The following is a 17,539-nucleotide window of genomic DNA, read 5'->3' on the forward strand; positions in this document are numbered from 1 at the left end:
CAGAGAAGCGGTGGATGTGGCTCCCAAAGTGTCTTAGGGGCTCCCTTCCCTGTGGCTGTTTCCTGACTGGATGCAGCAGGGTCAGGCCTTTCGCTGTGACGTTTTCAACTCTTTGTCAGAGTGGCAGGAGCGTCCCTGTGAGAGGCCTGACCCAGGTGTGGGCCATGCAGCCAGCCCGGGGTCCAAGGGGCACTCCTGGGATGAAGAGGAGGATTTGTGACAGCCTAGAGGATAGACGAAATGGTGGCTTTGAAAAGGCAAGTGCTAGGTTATCCGGGAACGCATATATCCATTTCTGGCAGTGAACGGACGGTTTCAGACACTCACGAGGGACCTTCCCGCGTAGGATGCCAAGAAGTTGGAGAACAGTCAGACACCTGGCCATTAGCCCCAGTCCTACGCAGGGACTACACTGCGCATATTCGAAGGGGCGTGTCAGGGGTGGGGCGAGACGGAGGGGCGGTGCCGAGGGGAGAGGCAGCGCAGAGGGAAGGAGCGGGGAGAGCAGAAGCGGCGGGGCCTAGGGAAGGGGCGGGGCGAGTACTGCTCCAGGATATGGCAACCGGGACAGCTTTGCGAGTAGCTCCAGGTCCCCTGCTGCTCCGTGAGAAATCAAACTTCTGGCAATGACGAAGCATGAAGCCAGCATCTCAGGGAGAGGTAGTGACATAATTACACGATAAGACAAGCCGCCTGGTCCCGCTGTCACTTGGCAGGCAAGAGAGGTTTGGGAACAACCAGGCTCCCCTTGGCATGGCAGAACTGCTCTGGACTCGGGAAGGTGTGGATTGGAGGGCGGGAGCTACGCCTGGCATACTGGGACTTGTCATCTTTGATTAGCTTCCAGTTTTTCAATTGCAGGGCGACCGGATTACAATCCCAGCCAGCATGAACATGGGGCGGCGCGCAGTCCTGAAGGGGGAAGCCTGGCTCTGCCGGCCTGGCTCTGCCGGCCTGGCTCTGCCGGCCTGGCTCTGCCGGCCTGGCTCTGCCGGCCTGGCTCTGCCGGCCTGGCTCTGCCGGCCTGGCTCTGCCGGCCTGGCTCTGCCGGCCTGGCTCTGCCGGCCTGGCTCTGCCGGCCTGGCTCTGCCGGCCTGGCTCTGCATGCTGGGAGCTGTAGTCTCTTCACCGCTCCCGCCCGTTGTTTCAAGCGCTTCGGGACTACAATCCCAGCATGCCCCGGTCTCAGGGGCGGGGCGCAGTTCTTGTGGGAGGAGCGGGGCGGTGAGCTCCTGGCCGCGCAGGCTGGAAACTGTAGCTCTTAACGGTTCCCCGCCCATTGGTGGCAAGGCGGCTGGACTAGAATCCTAGCAGGCGATATGCGAGGAGGCGGGCAGCCCAAGAGGGTTGGGCAGGGCAGTGTGGATCTCGCCGCTTCCACAGCGATGCTGGCTACTGACTTCGGACACCTCCTTGCCATGGGATGTGAGTCCGGAGAGGGACAGGAGGGGCAGGTCCGGGTTGGGCAGTGAGGAGGGTGTGACGCCGCGAAGTGCGCCTCGCCCTTGTCCAAGTCGGACGGGTGTGGTCCTCACCTCACTTCCCGCTGCTAGGCTGGGTTCCCTCTCTCACCTGCACCCGGGGTCTTTCCTGGACATCAAGCCTCCTCCAGCCCAGGGAGCCACCTGCTTTCCTAAGCTGCTGTGGGAACTGGCCTGCGGTCCAGGCACTGTCCATTGTGCCGCTGCCCTCTTTTCTCTCCAGCCAGAGCGCAGTGCAGCCGCTTTGGGGAGAAATCCGCCGCCCGGCCCGCCAGTGCACAAGTTCAGAGCTTTGCATGGGGTAACATGCTCTGTGGCTTCGTGAAAATGTCACCCTCACCAGCGCCTTTTTCGCGGATGTGGATGTTGAGGCGGCAGAGAGGGTCATTATTGGTTTACCTAGGAGATGCTAAGAGCAGAGGAGAAAATCTCACATCCCAGGCGTGTGTCTCTGGTGCGCCATTTTCCCCCAACCCATTTGGTGGAAAGTTCCCCAAATAGCTACCTAAAGATGAAGATAATTTAGGCATTTTACACGTGACATCATTGGCCTCATCTCAACCGAGGCCTGACTGGGCAGTGTCTCAAAGACACAATGGCAACCTGATCCTCAGGAACAGGTGGTGCTCCAGCTTTGTGGGAGCGACTTTCAAGGTATAGAGCACTTGGGGAGTCTTTGAAACTCCTCAGGCTTCACAACTTTGCTTTGAATGGAATGTTCATCACCCCCGGCACTCACGGAGGTACCTTTACTCTCTCGGGCTGATCTGTTTAATTTTTCTGTCCAGACAATGGAAACTTCTGGGAGCACTTCTGGTTTCGTGTAGCTTCCTAATAATTGATGTCCCTTAATTCCAGGTGTCCTCAGGGAAAGTTCCTTTGATTCTGGAATGGCTCCAGCTTTTATGCTTTTGCGTTTAATCCGTAAAAACCAAGGTGTTAATCTACATAAAAATAAGACCTTGTTCATATCACACATTCCAACAGGCTTCATTTCTGATTCTTGAATGTGGATTACTATTTTAAAACAGCCTAAAAACTCTGGTCATGGATATTAGACACTGTTATTGTACTTTGTGAAGAATTTACTCCTTCAGGATCAATTACACACGGGCTCATCAGCACCTTTGTCAATAAGGGAACAAGAACCATGTGGCATCCATGGATGTGGTGAGGTGAAGTATAGGGAGACCACAGCATAACAGCTCTTCCCTTGTTTTCAGTAGAGTTTGTGGGGTCAAGTACCTGCATTCTTCCCCCATCCCTCAATATTCTCATTCTACTCTTGACTGTTCCCTCTTTAGGTGGGAGTTTCTAAATACACTCGTCCGCAAGTGTTGGTGGGGATGTTGTAATGTGAGTTCATCCATCATCCATCACCTTAAAGATGAATGGAGAGGATTTTGTGATCTGTGTTCAAGAGGCACTGCTGTTGGGTGTGTGTCTGCAAAAACACGTGATCTCAGCTGTCCCCAGCAGCTGCCTCACAAGATTGGTCCTGATGCAGCCACAGCTGCTGTTCACAGAGCCAGGAGCTCCTTGCAGTTTGGTGTATTCTGCTGAGATCTGTGGCTCCGACCCTCCTCTGCTCACCCCATTCCTGGTAGTATCTGCTCAGCTGCCTGGTTTGTTCCAGTGTTTCCTGGGAGCCTGTTGTGTAACTGCATTTCAGAGGGTCTTTAGGGATTCCACCCTCACTACACCAGTCACTCTACACCGGCCATGCACTTAGCTTCTTGGGGCCCTGTGTGTGTCCTCTTCAGTGCAGCTGTGAAGAGTTCTAGTTAGGGATAGATCTCATTCTCATGCACCTCAGTCTGCTTCAAAAGCTGATCATCTCATCTTTGGACACATGGACATTATTCCTTTTGTGTATTTTGAAGTCTGATGCTGTTTTTTTTTTCTTTTTTAAAAAATAATGTGGACCCTTACAGTAACAGTAACAGTCATTTTAAAATATCTTTGTGAATTTAACTCTGGCAACAATTTCATGAAGTTGACATGTGGTTCTCATTTTATAGGTGAGAAAACTGACACTTGGAGAGGTAGAGTAGCTTTATTTACTTCACACAAGCTTTTGATGAATTTCAAGTCTCAACCTAGAAGTCTTCCTCTAAGGTATGACTGTGGCATATTCTTTGTGTTTCTCTGCCAGCATCCCGAAGGGGTCCACATCCCATTTGGACTCCATTTTCTTCTTAATGACAGGAAACTTGCAGAAACAGGCCTTCGGCTGGGGAGAGCACTTGCTGGCCCTTGGCCTTCCCTGTCCTCCGCCTTCCCCTTGGCAGGGCTTAGGTGATTTGAGGGAGCTGGAGCAGCGACCAGCACTTACGTGGAATGCTTGTTGTTATGTAAAGATAACACCCACTCACTTTTTGAGGTGCAATTTTTTTGGTTCTAATTATTCCTCTGGGATTTCTCTTCCAGGTCCGTGCTTTCATGCACCTGTAATTCAAATACTGATGAAAACAAAACTATTGCCCTCCTACCAAATGGTAACAATGTGTGCATTTTTTTCCTTTTCTAATTATAAAAGAAATGCATGCTGTTTTAATAATGGCAGATCATAGAGATCTTTATGTAAGAAAATTCTCCCATGTCTTCCTCTTCGTTCCAAACTCACTCCCTTCTTAGAAGGAATTATTATAGCTTGGTGTTGATTCTTCTGGATGTTTTCTATAAATCCGTAAATACACATAAAGTTGGCCAGGTGCGGTGGCTCATGTCTGTAATCCCAACACTTTGGGAGGCCAAGCAGGGAGGATCCCTTGAGCTCAGGAGGTCAAGGCTGCAGTGAGCTGTGATCATGCCATTGCACTCCCGTCTGGGCAACAGAGTGAGACCCTGCCCCCCCCCCCCACAAAAAAAAGAAGATAAATACATGTACAATTTTTGAACACAAATTGTATCATACTATATATTTTAATTTTGCTATTTCACAAGCAATATATCATTTACATTATTCTATATCAATGCATGAGATTCTAACTCCCTATTTTTAATGTCTTAAATGTATTCCAATGGGCATACAAGATTTGTTTCACTGTTTATTCTTTTATAGAAACTTAGATTATTTCTAATTCCATTGTAATTAAAAAATGCAGTGATAAGATTCTTGTACATAATTTACTACACTGACAACTAACCGTTCAGTTTATCTTGCCTTCTTTTAGTCAGAGAATATGTCACGAGTTTAATATTTATTTTATGATTTGATTCATAGGGAAATTAATGTTATGACTGGATAAGACAATTGTGAAGAAACTGCACTTCGAGGTTGTCTGTCTCCGTGTTCCGATGGAAAAGCCTGGACTTTAGGAGCATTGCTCGCTCCTTCAGTTTCTAACGAGTCAGTATTCTCATAGTAATTTAAATTTAAATGTTTGAATTGTTTCTCCTTCCCTCATTCACCTGAAACTTCTGACTCCAGGTTTTTCATTTGGGCTTTAGAGAGGATAACTCCCATATTGCTGTTGTATCTATTTCTCTTCAGCGTCTGGCTGCATGTGCTAAAGATCATAGAATTAGACCAGGTCCTGTATATATTTTGGGACCAAAAATTCAAAGTAATCAACTCAAGACAGGAGTCTACAACTTTGATTCTTAACGAAAGATTTCCTTTGATTTCCCCAGATCTTTATGATTCCTAGAAGAAATTCACCCATGGGTGAAGCATGTGGTTCTGTTGAATAACGTTCTGTTGGGGATTTCCACGTTGAGTTTCATGAGGCATACTGTTTTCCAGGGTTTTTTTTTTTTTTTTTTTTTTTTTTGGTACTGCCTTTCTCTGATTCTACTGGAGAGTAATACTAGCCTCCTAAAATATATTGGAAAATGTTCCCTCCTCCGCTACTTTTAGACAATATTATACTCATAATGACAAGTTTTCTTGTGAAAATGCTCTGAAAAAAAAATGTAGGGTGGGCCGGGCGTGGTGGCTCATACCAGCACTTTGGGAGGCCGAGGCAGGCGGATCACGAGGTCAGGAGTTCGAGACCACCTGACTGACATGGTGAAACCCCGTCTCTACTAAAAATACAAAAATTAGCCAGGCATGGTGGCGTGTGCCTGTAATCCCAGCTACTCAGGAGGCTGAGGCAGGAGAATCACTTGAAACCAGGAGGTGGAGGTTGCAGTGAGCCAAGATCGCGCCATTGCACTATAGCCTAGGTGACAGAGTAAGACTCTGTCTCAAAAAAAAAAAAAAAAGTGTAGGGTGCCTTTTCTCTTTTGTACTGGGTAATATTATTTATCTTGATTGGTATTTACCCATATACCTGCCAATGGTTTAATGAGCCCCCATCTTCTACTCACCAGTCTTACCCCTACTTCAGCCACTTCTCCCTACTTTCTGGTACTCAGCCCTGTGTTTTTCTCTCCTCACATTCTCAACCCTATCTCTTTAACGTGGGGGCTTCCATGCGTTGCCTATATCCAACCACCCTGCACTGCCAGGAGGCTCTGCAGGCTCTAAGCTGGGGCAGCAATGTGGTCCCCTTAGTTTCAGCCTCCACTGTCCTGTGCTCCTTGCAGATGCTTCTAGTGTCTGGAAACATCTGGTTCATGTAGTTGGTCTGGCTTCCTATGTGTTTGGTTCCAGAGGGAGTCTGTTTCTTGCTCTTCTACCATACAGAGAGGGCAAAGTTCTGAACTGATTTTGAAATCAATTCTTGATTATTTCTTTTGGAATGAAATACATTGTCTATTACTTTATGATGACATAAATATTGTAGCTTAGTTTGTGGCAGTTAGAGTTTCATTTTTATTTATTGTTTTACAGGCCATGCCACCACGCCCAGCTAATGTTTTATTGTTTGACAGAGACGTGGTCTCACTCTGTGGCCCAGGCTAGTTCCAATTCCTAGTTCCAATTCCTAGGTTTGCACAATTCTCCCACCTTGGCCTCCCAAAGCGCTGGGATTACAGGCATGAGCCATTGTGCTTGGCCAATAGTTAAAATTTTAAATTATTATGTACGATACTGTGATATGCCATATTTAACTTATTCAGAGACAAGGCTTTAATAAAAAATTACTTTATGTTAGAATATTTTTCTTTAATTTTTTCAAATTAGTTTTCTTTTTTTTTCCCTAATCTTTTTGTTCTAGCCTCAGTCGCCTTTACCCTGAGTTTCCATGTTTCCATCCTGGGCAGCAGAGGCAGCTCCATGGATGATGGGCCTGTGGCTCTGTGTACTTGGAGCTCTTACCCAGTAAGACTAGGTGACCAGGAGGCCTCTTTTCAGGACAGATCACCTGCATGTAAAACAAAGAGCCCTTCCAGGCCAGGAGTACTTAGCCAAAATCTTTTTGCTTTCGCATTTTATTTTTGTTTGTTAGGGTTTTTTTTTTTTTTTTCCTTTGAGACAGGGTCTCTGTTGCCCAGGCCGGAGTACAGTGGGGTGATCTTAGCTCACTGCAACCTCTGCCTCCTGGGTTCAAATGACTGTCTTGCCTCAGCCTCTCAAGTAGCTGGGTTTACAGGCTCACACCATGGTATCCTGCTAAGTTTTGTATTTTTAGTAGAGACGCGGTTTCACCATGTTGGCCAGGCTGGTCTCAAACTCCTGACCTCAGGTGATCCACCTGCCTCGGCCTCCCAAATTGCTGGGATTAATGGTGTGAGCCACCACAGCCAGTGAGTTTTTGAGTCATTATCCATCATTGGACACAATAAATATCCAGACACACAGATGTTCTCCAACATGTCTATGAGTTTAGAGATTGGACATTTCTTTTCCCAGTGATCCTGGTTCTTGACCTTCTCATTTAAGGTTTTGTCATCTCCTGGCAGCAGACACAAGGTTTCCTTAAGCCCTGTCAGTGTAGAGGGGAGGGTCTTTGAAAAGCACCAAGTATACACTGTGAGTATTTCAAGATTTATCCACATTTCTCTGTCTCTTCCAGGCCAGTTCTTGGAGATACTAGGAAGCCAAGAGTTTCCTCCAAGAATGGAGATTCCTTGGAAGTGAGGTTCACCTTGAGTCAAGAAAGATGAATCACACACGGTCAAAGGCAATTGCCCAGGTTCTCAAGAACAGAGCCAGAAAGAAGAGCTGGGGCCGGTGGGATTGTGGGGGTCCTCTCTCCCACCTGAAAAGCTACTGCTGCCTGCCGATCCTCTCAAGAGGAGACCTCTCTGGGCTCCAGCACCTAAAACAGACAAACCTGGGAGGATGCTTCTCTCTTCTGTGTCACACGTGTCCTGGAGAAAACCCATGTATCTGAATGACCCAAGAAAAGTATGAGAAAAAGTGCAAAATCTGTGCCAGGCCATTCAGTGTCTGGCTGGGGCTCTGGGGTACACATGCATTCCAAGAAGACTGAAGGGTGCCAAACCTGCAGGAAATGTCCATCAGACCTGCCTCTCACACGTGGAGTAGGACTGCCCATCCAGCTTCATGATGCAGAACTGTCTTTAAAAGGCGACTGCAGATATGGAGAGAGGGAATTCTAACCCTGATAGAACATGACCAGCTGTCCTGCTGGGGAAAGCTGCATCCACCAGTGACATGCTGCTCAAACTGGCCCAGGACACACTCTTACTACCTAAGGAATAAACCCCACATTTGCTCTTTGTGGGTAAAAGGAGAGGGTGAGAGAGGAGGGGAGTGTCCGCACAGACATGAGAAGCCTGCAGATCCAGATGACCCCTTGCTGATCAGAATAAGAAAGATCAATTTGTGAAAACAATGACCCCGTAGCAGATGAGCTTCTAAAGCAGGCTTCAACCATGCGTCATCTGGACCCACTGGTGGAGAAGTCTGCCCCCACTCTATGTTGATGGTCTGGGGGATACCATTACTGAGACAGATTTAAGAAATAATCTCTACCTGTTGGTGAGATCTGGATGGTCACTTGTGCGAGACAGCAGTGTGCTCTCATCAGCTTTCCACAGGGCAGGCTGCAGAAATGGTGCTGAGAAGTCCTTCTGTAAATTGATTGTCCATGGCTGCAGACTTACCATCAAATGGAAGCTCTCAAAGAAAAGGAAAAAGAGAAGGATGGAACCATAGACTCTGGGATCCTGCCAGAGCCTATTTCAGTGCTGCCAGGAGCTCCTCCTCCCCCTGCAGCTCTGGTCCCCACCTTGGAGCCTCCTTCCAAGGAGTGAGACTACCTTTCTGACTTTTTCTGACCATAGACACCTTTTCTGACTTTTTCTGTCCTTGGCACCTGCTGAGGACAGCAGACCCAGGGACCCGGGCTCCTGGGCCCATTTTTGCCCAGCTTCTTCTTGATCATGTGACTTGAAGGCATTCTTGTGCAGTGAAAGCAGGGCCCCAGGACCATCTGACAGATCGATGGTCTCTGGCCTCTGCTCCACTGATGGTCGGATGGTGGCCACTCAGGGTGTGAGAGCCCAGCCATCGCTGCTTCCTTGAGTTGAAGAGGTTGGAGGCTGGTCCACCTGCTCCTATCCCACCCTCGGCGATGTGGATGGTTGCTCTTTGAGCCTGGTAACGTCACTGCCTTGGCCCTGCCAGGCATGCCTGCTTTGGGGGGGCCCTGCGTACCCACACACTACTTTAAGGGGCTTGCTCTTCCTTGGGCCAAATTCTAGTTTTGGCCAGTGCCCCAGGAAGTTCAGTCCCCTGTTTTGTTATCTTGGCTATTTCTGGGGCACCCGTGGTTCTCCTGGGTCCCTTTTCTCCCAGGGCTTGGGCTGGGCTCGGCATCTGTAGGTCTGGGATGTTTGCCCTGTGAGGGAGGCTCTGTCACACAAGTGGGCAGGCATGGGGACATGTGACAGGCTGCTGGCTGGCTAGGGCTCTGCAGATGCCACAGTCCTTCTCCTCTACAGCAGCCTCTGAGTCCAGCTTCCGGATTGACACTGATTTCACCGGGCGCAGGAGCTGTCTGGGGTTGTCTGGGTGCTGTCTTGGCTCCTTTAAGGCTGTGCTGCTCAGTGGCCCCTGAGAAAGGTCAGGTCCAGGTGCCACCATGCGAGGGGAGTGTCTATGGCCCTACTGCTGGGATTTCAGTGGGCTGGGCAAGGCCTGGTTTTGGGGGCCCTGATGGGCTTCAGGGCCAGGGCCTGTCCTATGGTCCTGGGGGTGTCCAGGGAAGATGAAAGAACAGGGGTTCGGCATCCCTGCTCAAAGCTGCACTGTGGACACCATGAACCCCGGATGTCCAGGTCCATGGGGAGTTTGGGAGAGAATTTCAACACAGAACTCACCAAAAATCCCATGGTCTATCCCGAGATAGGAACAGAGTTGCCACATCTTGAGCCGCTGGGCCCCCAGAGAGTGACCTGCTGTCCTGGGCTCTATGGAATTCTCATGCTGCTGGGCCTTGGCCTCAGGTCAGCTTCTGGGCTTCTGGAGCTGGGCTGGTGGGCCAGGGAGGGCCAGCCCACCCCCCTTGGGAAGGGTCTCCATCCTGAGGGATGCCCGCAGAGGCCTGGGTGCCAGAGACACTCGCTCCAGGACCAGGGCCTTCCTAGGGATCTTTGTATGTTTAGCTGAATGGAAAGCAAACTTGGTCCACTTCTCCCCCAAGCCCATCTGACCCTTGTGTGGTTTGAGTTTTTGGAGTCTTGGGGTCTCTAGTAACCCACCTGGTCTGACACTGAGGAAACACCTACAGGCTGCTGATCCCACAGTGAGAGGTGTGTGCCGCCTGGGCATGGGCATTTGTGAGTGAGGGGCCCTGCTGATCCCACAGTGAGGGGTGTGTGCCGCCTGGGGTATGGGAACTTGTGAGTGGGGACCCCTGTTGCTCTCTGGCCCTGTTGGTGCTCGCAGCTATGTGTGTGGGCTGGCACAGATGGGACTGAACCCTCCAGGGCCCTCCAGGGTTCTTCTAGGGCAGGAGTGGAAGGGTGTGGTGGGGGCCTTGGAGGGGTCTTGCCCTCATCCCCTGCCCTGTTACTGAGGTGAGTCCAACACCTGCCTTGGGGCCCAGCTGGCCTGTTTTTAGAAGCTTCTTAGAGAAGGAAGAGGAGGAGGAGAAGGAAGGCCTGGGAAGCAGGGATGGAGGGTCCTGGGCACTGCCCACTATTTACTGTCTTAGATGGTGACTCAGGAAGGGACCTGGTGCTGGAGACCACCTAGGGGGCAGGTCACAGTGCATCCTTCTGAGCTCAGCCATGGAGGCCTAAAAGTGCCTGAGAACCACATCATCATCCAGAGCCCAGGCCTGGGACACTGCGTCTTGGGAGAGCTCCCACAGGACAAACAGGAGAGCTTCAGGAGAGGGTCTAGGTTTGGGGCTGGGCGTCAGGCCAGGAGGGGTCTCCTGGGAGGGGTCTGTGCCTTCACCCTGTTTCTGCCCTGTGCACCTCGCACTAGGCAGTGCTGGGTCCTTTCTGGACACCCCTGGGGTCCAGCTCTGCACAGGAGGCAACAGATACCGGAAAGCCCGGGCAGGGAAGTGCTCGCCACACTCCTGCCTTTCATCTGAGTTGTGTTAGGGGTGGGTTCAGTTTCCAGGAGGACTCATGGTGCCCTGTCCAGCCCACCAGGGCTGGATTGGTTTGGCCCTCCCTCTGGGCTAAAGCAGAGGGTTCTGTGGACAGTGTGGGCACTGCCCTTGGGCCAGGTTTGATGTACTTGTGTGCTCCCCCAGCACCCTCGGGCACATGGGGACAGGGTTCTGTGCACTTTCAATGCCACATGTGCCCTGGCTGTGAGCATGTGCTTGCCCTGCAGAAGGCAGATGTACCAGAGCCTCAGGATGAGCTTGTGATGAGCTTGAAGTAGGAGTTTGTGGGAACAGCAGGCATGGGAGGACCTGGTCCTTCAAGGTAGAGGGCTGGTGGCCTGAGCAGGGCCTACTGGGGCCTCAGTCTGTGGTGCTGGGGGTCCCCTGTGTATGGGGTGAGACCTCCCACAGGAGGCTGGATCAGATAAGGTTTTGCAGCTTCTTATAGGGGTGGTCTCACCTCCATCAAATGTGGCCCCTGAAAGAAGGGGCTCCCCAAGTACTCTCCCAAGATGAGTCCTGGCCCAGTCTGCCCAGGATGCTGGCCCTGAGTCCCAGCCCCAGCCGTGTGATGCCCCCTCTCAGGCAGGGCATGGTTTGTGTGCCGTGCAGGGACCTGCCTCTGCCTCCTGTGCAGAGGAAGGGAGCTGGGTCCTTCTGGAGGAGCCAGACCCCTAAGCTGGGGTAGCCAGGCCCTGTAGGGCAGCAGGGTCCCTGGCCTGGGGTCTCTTGTGCACACTTATCCCATGAATCAACAACCGTAGAAGCCATTTTAAGGTGGCAATCTGGGTACACAATATTTGCTTGTCTTCACAGAAGGAGCAGAGGTGTTCAGAGCCCCCTGGACTGCCCTGAAAACCTCACTATTCCAGGCCCCTCTGCAGACCCTTCCCAAGGCCAGAACTCCAGGCAGTAGGCTGGGCTGTCACCCTCTTCTCTGAGATCCTACCCCTGTCCTGAGACCTCCCCATTGCCCCTCAGATGCCCCATCCCTTCGGATTGCCCACCTTCCCTGGGACCCTTCATGCCCCACATGCCTTACTTGATGCTGCGGCGCTCTCTCAACATGGCGTGGCTTATGAAGGTGTGGCTCACAGCTAAGTCATTCTGGTGCATGTTCACTGAGGACATCTTGGCCTGCTTCATTTTCTATAGAGCAGGGCCAAGCCTCAGAACAGACACAAGACTCACTGTCAAAATTGCTATCATGAAATAGCGGTTCTGGAAGGAAAGGAGGCTTTTTCTGCAGAAACTTCTCTTTATTTCCAAAGCCAGGGAAAGTCAGCAGCACGCAGCTCACCTGTGTTGCCCATGCCACTGTCTGCCCAGGATTTGTGACTGACCCCTTCTGCCCCCTTGGGGTTGACTTTTCCTCCATCTGGGTAACTGGGCTTCTGACACGGTCCGGCCTATGCATCCTGCTCTGGCTGGGACTGGAAGGACCAGACCTGGTATTTCCCTGGGTTCTTGGCCTTCGCCTTCTCGACATTCAGTAGGGATGACCATGCTGGGCCCCAGACATCTGTGAGGTTTCCTTCGTAGATCCAATGAGACATCTGTGGACAGAAGAATGCTCTGGTGAGACAGGCCTCAGGGTGACCCCAAGGGGGATCCGAACCTAAGGATTCTGGAAGCTTCCAGCCTTTGGCTCCACGGTTCCTCAGGAGAGGTTCAGTCTGCCTAGGACTGGGCCTCCCTTCCCCTGAATAAAGAGTGAGCAAGAGCTCAGGTTGTGAACTCTGATCAGGATTTATTCCTTCCTTTGGGGTGACCAGAAGGTGTTCCTGTTCCTGGCTTAGAAGTGGCCCAGGCCCTGGCATCAGATTCCTCCCAGCAAGGTGATCCTTGCAGGGATGGGCAGAAGGGCTGGGGACCAGGCCTGTTGTCCTTTTGGTGAGGAAAGTGTACCCTTCTCTGTCTGAGAGGCAGGCAGCACCAGGCGGCAACAATGGGCGCCTGTCCTAAACCCTGAAGAGTGGTCACAGGGGACACTTACTCACCACTGTGCCTTCTCACTGTTTCTAGATTTATTCCAGTTGTTAAGCATTCATAGCCATTTATCTGTGCATCTGATGCCCTGATGTTTTTGCTGTAGATAAGAAGTGATGGAGTGAGCTGAGCTGCCAGGCTTCCTGGAGTGATTCTTGGATGCTGGGTCATGTGCTTAGGGGCCCCGATGTGACTGAACTGGAAGGAGCCAGAATAGGAGAGAACCCAGCCCCTGGTGAGTGGACACTGGTGGCCTGGCCTCATGGCCACAGGACACACTGTTCCCAGGGCACAGACACACTGGGCTTTGGTTGGATCTTGGCCTCCAAGTAGGGCCCTGGTGGGCAGCAGGCCGCGATTCCTGAGACACTACTGTGATTCTCGGTGGTGGCTGTGGTAAAACACCTGCAGGGCTGGAGTTTAGTGTGAGATTCAGCAGGAACTGTGGCCTCTCCCAGTGACAATGTGTCACTCCCACTCACCAGCACCCATGCCCACAGGCCACGGCCTCTGCCTCACCAAACCCCCACCAAGTCGCACATCTATGGAGCAGCTCCCATGCAGCAGGGTCAGGTTCTTACCTCCACCTCCAGGGCACAGACAGGGGCAGCTCTGTCTCAATGTAAGGCCATGAGGAGAGCTGAGGACCTGGACCAGGCTGGGGGCCACCCCCTTACCTGAGCAGGCCTCAGGGAAGGACCAGCCCCATCCTCATCTGACCCAGGTCTCAGCCCAGGAGCCCGCATAGGGAAGAAAGAACAGACAGGGCCTCCATGCTGGCTGACACTCAGGAGGGGCCGGGGCAATGGAGGAGAGGGAGCACAGGGCCAGGCAGAGGCTGCTCAGGATCCATGGGTGCTCAGGCTGCACAATGGGGCTGCCCCTCCTGGGCTGCATGCAGCATCCCCTATGGGAGCTGAGAAAGTCCAGTCCTGAGATGGGACAGGGCTGCCCAAAGGTGTGTGGCTGGGCCCTGACAGCAGTCTCCCAAAATGTGACTATATTGCCAGGCTCAGTTCCAGGAATGCTGAGAAGTGCCCAATACAGCGAGGATGCACCTGGAGCCCATCCTGTCTAATGGACTCTGATCATCCCGCATCCACCTGCCTCTCCTGCATATCGGCCACCACCCCTTCCCTTTTCCTCATTTCTCCATCGTGTCTGACCCAGAGGCTGTGACCCTCTCTCCAGCCCCAGTGGCCCTTCTTTTCTCTTGTCCTGTCAGAGCCCCTGAGCAAGACTCCCCAGATCCAGCCACATGCCTGGCTTGTCCACTTACTAATTGTGTTGCTCTGCACTGCTGGGGTGGCGCCAGAGGCAATGAGGGTGACTGAGGGCCCCACAGGTGGCCAGCTTTGCCGTTTACCCCACCCCTAGCCTCAGGGGGTTCTCATGGCTGTCAGCCAGCAGCCCTGGCTTGGGGCACCTGGCTGTCCTCCTCTCACTGTTCTGACTCAGCCTCGCCCACCTGTCCTCTGTCTGTGGTGCTGACCAAGCCAGCAGGTAGCAGGTCCCCCGAGGGTACAGCTGGGCTTTGGGGACCCACAGAGTCTCCTCTGCTGAGGGGTCCCAGGTGAGTCACTGCCCCTGGTTCTACATCATCTGCTGTCCTCTTCAGCATCATCCACCCCACCCCAGGCCGGCTCCATGCAGATGCATCCCCAAGTCACCAGTCTCAGGGCCCCCTGTTGTAGGATGGAGATTATTGTACCTTCTGTACACATTCATATTTACTGTGTGAAATAAAGTATAGAAGCTAAAGTAAATGAGGACTTTGGTTTGCATTTTCCTGATGATCACTGATGTTGAGCACTTGTTAGCCATTTTTATATCTTTTTTTAAGAGATAAATATCTATTCAGGTTCTTTGCTTGTTTTTAAATCAGGTTATTAGATTTTGGTGAGTTTTCTCTCTTCTTTTCTATTCAGTTGTGTGGCTTCTTATGTATTTTGATTTTCACCCCTTATGAGATATATTGTTAGCAAATATTTTCTCTGAGGTCATAAGCTGCCTTTTAATTTCATTGATTGATTTCTCCTGTGCAGAAGCTTTAGGGTTAGATATACTCCTACTTGTATTTTTGTTTTTTGTTGCTTGTGTTTTTAATGTCGTATTTAATAAATTATTATCTGAACCAATGTCAAGGAGCATTTGCCCTGTGTTTTCTTCTACGAGTTTTACAGTTTCTGATTAAATACCAATGGGATATCACCTCCCATCTCTTAGGATGGCTGTTATGAAAAGGACAAGAGATAACAAGTGTTGGTGATGGTGTGGAGAGAAGGGAACCTTTGTACACTGCTGGTTAGAATGTAAGTTAGTACAGCCATTATGGAAAACAGTATGAAAGTTCCTGAGAATCTAAAAATAGAACTACCATATGGCTCAGCAATCTCCCCTATGAATTATATATCAATAGGAAATGAAATCAGCATCTGATAGAGATATCTTCACTCCCCTCTTCTCCGTGCCCCACCACAGCATTGCTCCCAACAGCCAAGCCATGGGATGAAGTTACTGTGCATTGATGGATGAGTGGAGAAAAGAAAATGTGGGGGAGGTGTTTGTGCATGTATGTGTGTGTGTGTGTGTGTATAATATATAATAATATAATATTTTTCAGCTTTTAAGAAGTGGAAGATACTGCCATTTGTGATAACATAAATGACTCTGGAGGATATTAAGCTAAGTAAAATAGTTTAGGGAGAGAGAAAAATACTGCATAATTTCTGTTACATATGAAATCTTTAAAAAGGTTAAATACATAGAGACATGATAGAGTGATGACTTGGGGGATAAGAGACACAAGTCAACGTTTCAGTTATATAAAATAAATGAATCTAGAGGACTAAAGTACAATTTAAAGGTTATAGTTACTATTTTTATATTATATACTAGTGATTTTTGAACAGGGTAAACTTTAGGTGCTTTGACACCAAAAGGAAACTACATGAGTTCATGTATATGTTAAATTGTTTGACCGCAGTCATCATTGATATGTATACGTATATATATATATATAATTATGGGCTCATTAAATTTAAATGCTATAAATAGGTAACAAAGAATAAAGTTAATTGAAAAACTGCATCATTAGACTTGATTTTGCCTAAATGACAAACTGAAACTACCTCCTAAACATTAATATTTGTACATCACATAAAGGTCATATGTTGGAAATATGTTTAAAGAAAAGGAATTATAAATTTTAACAAACACAGAATGACACAGTAAATGCAAAACAGTAGAAAGAGATGAAAATCTGATTAATCAGAGTGGTTAATGCTTAGATATAATTAATGATGTGTTAGGAGCAATTTCAAGCCACTTACACATAGATTTAATACCAAAGAGTTTATGTGTACACAGAGATTAAATAAAAAATACATTTACAATGATATTAATTGATATTAAAATGATTATGAAATCAACTGTCTGCTATAGAAAAAATAGAGCGTTAAGTAACTAGTAGTAAGTTTGAAACTTTGTTAGAAAGTTAATCAAGTGAAAAAGTGATCAGCATTTTTGAGCACTAAATAGAGGATGGACAAAATTTTCTTTTCTTTCTTTCTTTCTTTTTTTTTGAGATCGAGTCTGTCTCTGTCGCCCAGGCTGGAGTACAGTGGCGCGATCTTGATCTCGGCTCACTGCAAGCTCTGCCTCCCGGGTTCACGCCATTCTCCTGCATTAGCCTCCCGAGTACGTGGGACTGCAGGCGCCCACAACCATCCCTGGCTAATTTTTTGTATTTTTAGTGGAGACGGGGTTTCACCGTGTTAGCCAAGATGGTCACGATCTCCTGAGCTCATGATCCACCTGCCTCGGCCTCTTAAAGTGCTGGGATTACAGGCGTGAGCCACCGCACCCGGCCTATAATTTTCCAATACCGAGAAAATCATTTGATATTGCAAGATTTTAAACCTAAATTAGTGTCTTTAACTTCACAGAGGTAGAAATCCTATAAGTAATGTTTCTTGAACACTTTAAAATGACAATAAAAACTAAAGTGTAACCAACAAGTAACATGTAGCCACATGCAAATTTCCTTTTAGATTGTTTTATTATTTTTTAATTTTATGTGAATTTTTATTTTACTAGGTTTTTGGGGAACAGGTGGTGTTTGGTTACAGGGATAAGTTTTTAGTGGTGATTTCTGAGATGTTGGTGCAGTGTACACTGTACCCAATGGGTAGCCTTTGATCCCTAAGATTGTTTTAAATGACATCTAGATTAAATAGAACATTCAAACTGACATTACTTTTACAGCACCAGAGAAATGCTAAGGAGGAAGCTTTGTGACTGAAACCAAAAGACCTGAATTTATATATTTAATTCCACTAATTAACATTCTTAATTTTATAGAAAAACAGCAATTCTGCCCACATGCAGGAGTTATGCATTAAAGTGGAGCATGATCACTTCAGATATTTGTCCAAAACATAAAAATTCTTCCAAGTATTAAGAAAATATTTATACTTCACAGATATTGTTAGTGTATAATACATGGGCATTGAGATGTTTCAAATGAGAAAAACTGAAATTTCTCATGGGGCACTGTTCTACACAAAATATTTCTGTAAAATTTTTTACTCATATATGCATGTGGACATTTGATGTTTTAGCACAGAATAACATATT

General features: G+C 48.9%; 1 long non-coding RNA gene across 5 annotated transcripts; it reads left to right on the forward strand.

Moving 5' to 3' along the window:
* The first annotated feature begins 459 nt into the window (after positions 1-459).
* Positions 460-15,039, forward strand: LOC109027572 (uncharacterized). Of its 5 annotated transcripts, none has more exons than XR_008681397.1 (4): positions 460-660; positions 3,503-3,599; positions 4,708-4,833; positions 7,391-15,039. It is a non-coding gene; the product is annotated as an uncharacterized lncRNA (long non-coding RNA). The 5 variants fall into 5 exon arrangements; XR_002006637.4 differs by lacking the exons at positions 460-660; positions 3,503-3,599 and adding an exon at positions 3,624-3,987 and having other exon boundaries at positions 7,391-13,136; positions 13,912-15,039; XR_008681399.1 differs by lacking the exon at positions 3,503-3,599 and having other exon boundaries at positions 516-660.
* Positions 15,040-17,539: the final 2,500 nt, after the last annotated feature.

Source organism: Gorilla gorilla, chromosome 6 (genome assembly GCF_029281585.2).
Source record: "Gorilla gorilla gorilla isolate KB3781 chromosome 6, NHGRI_mGorGor1-v2.1_pri, whole genome shotgun sequence".
NCBI lineage: Eukaryota > Metazoa > Chordata > Mammalia > Primates > Hominidae > Gorilla > Gorilla gorilla.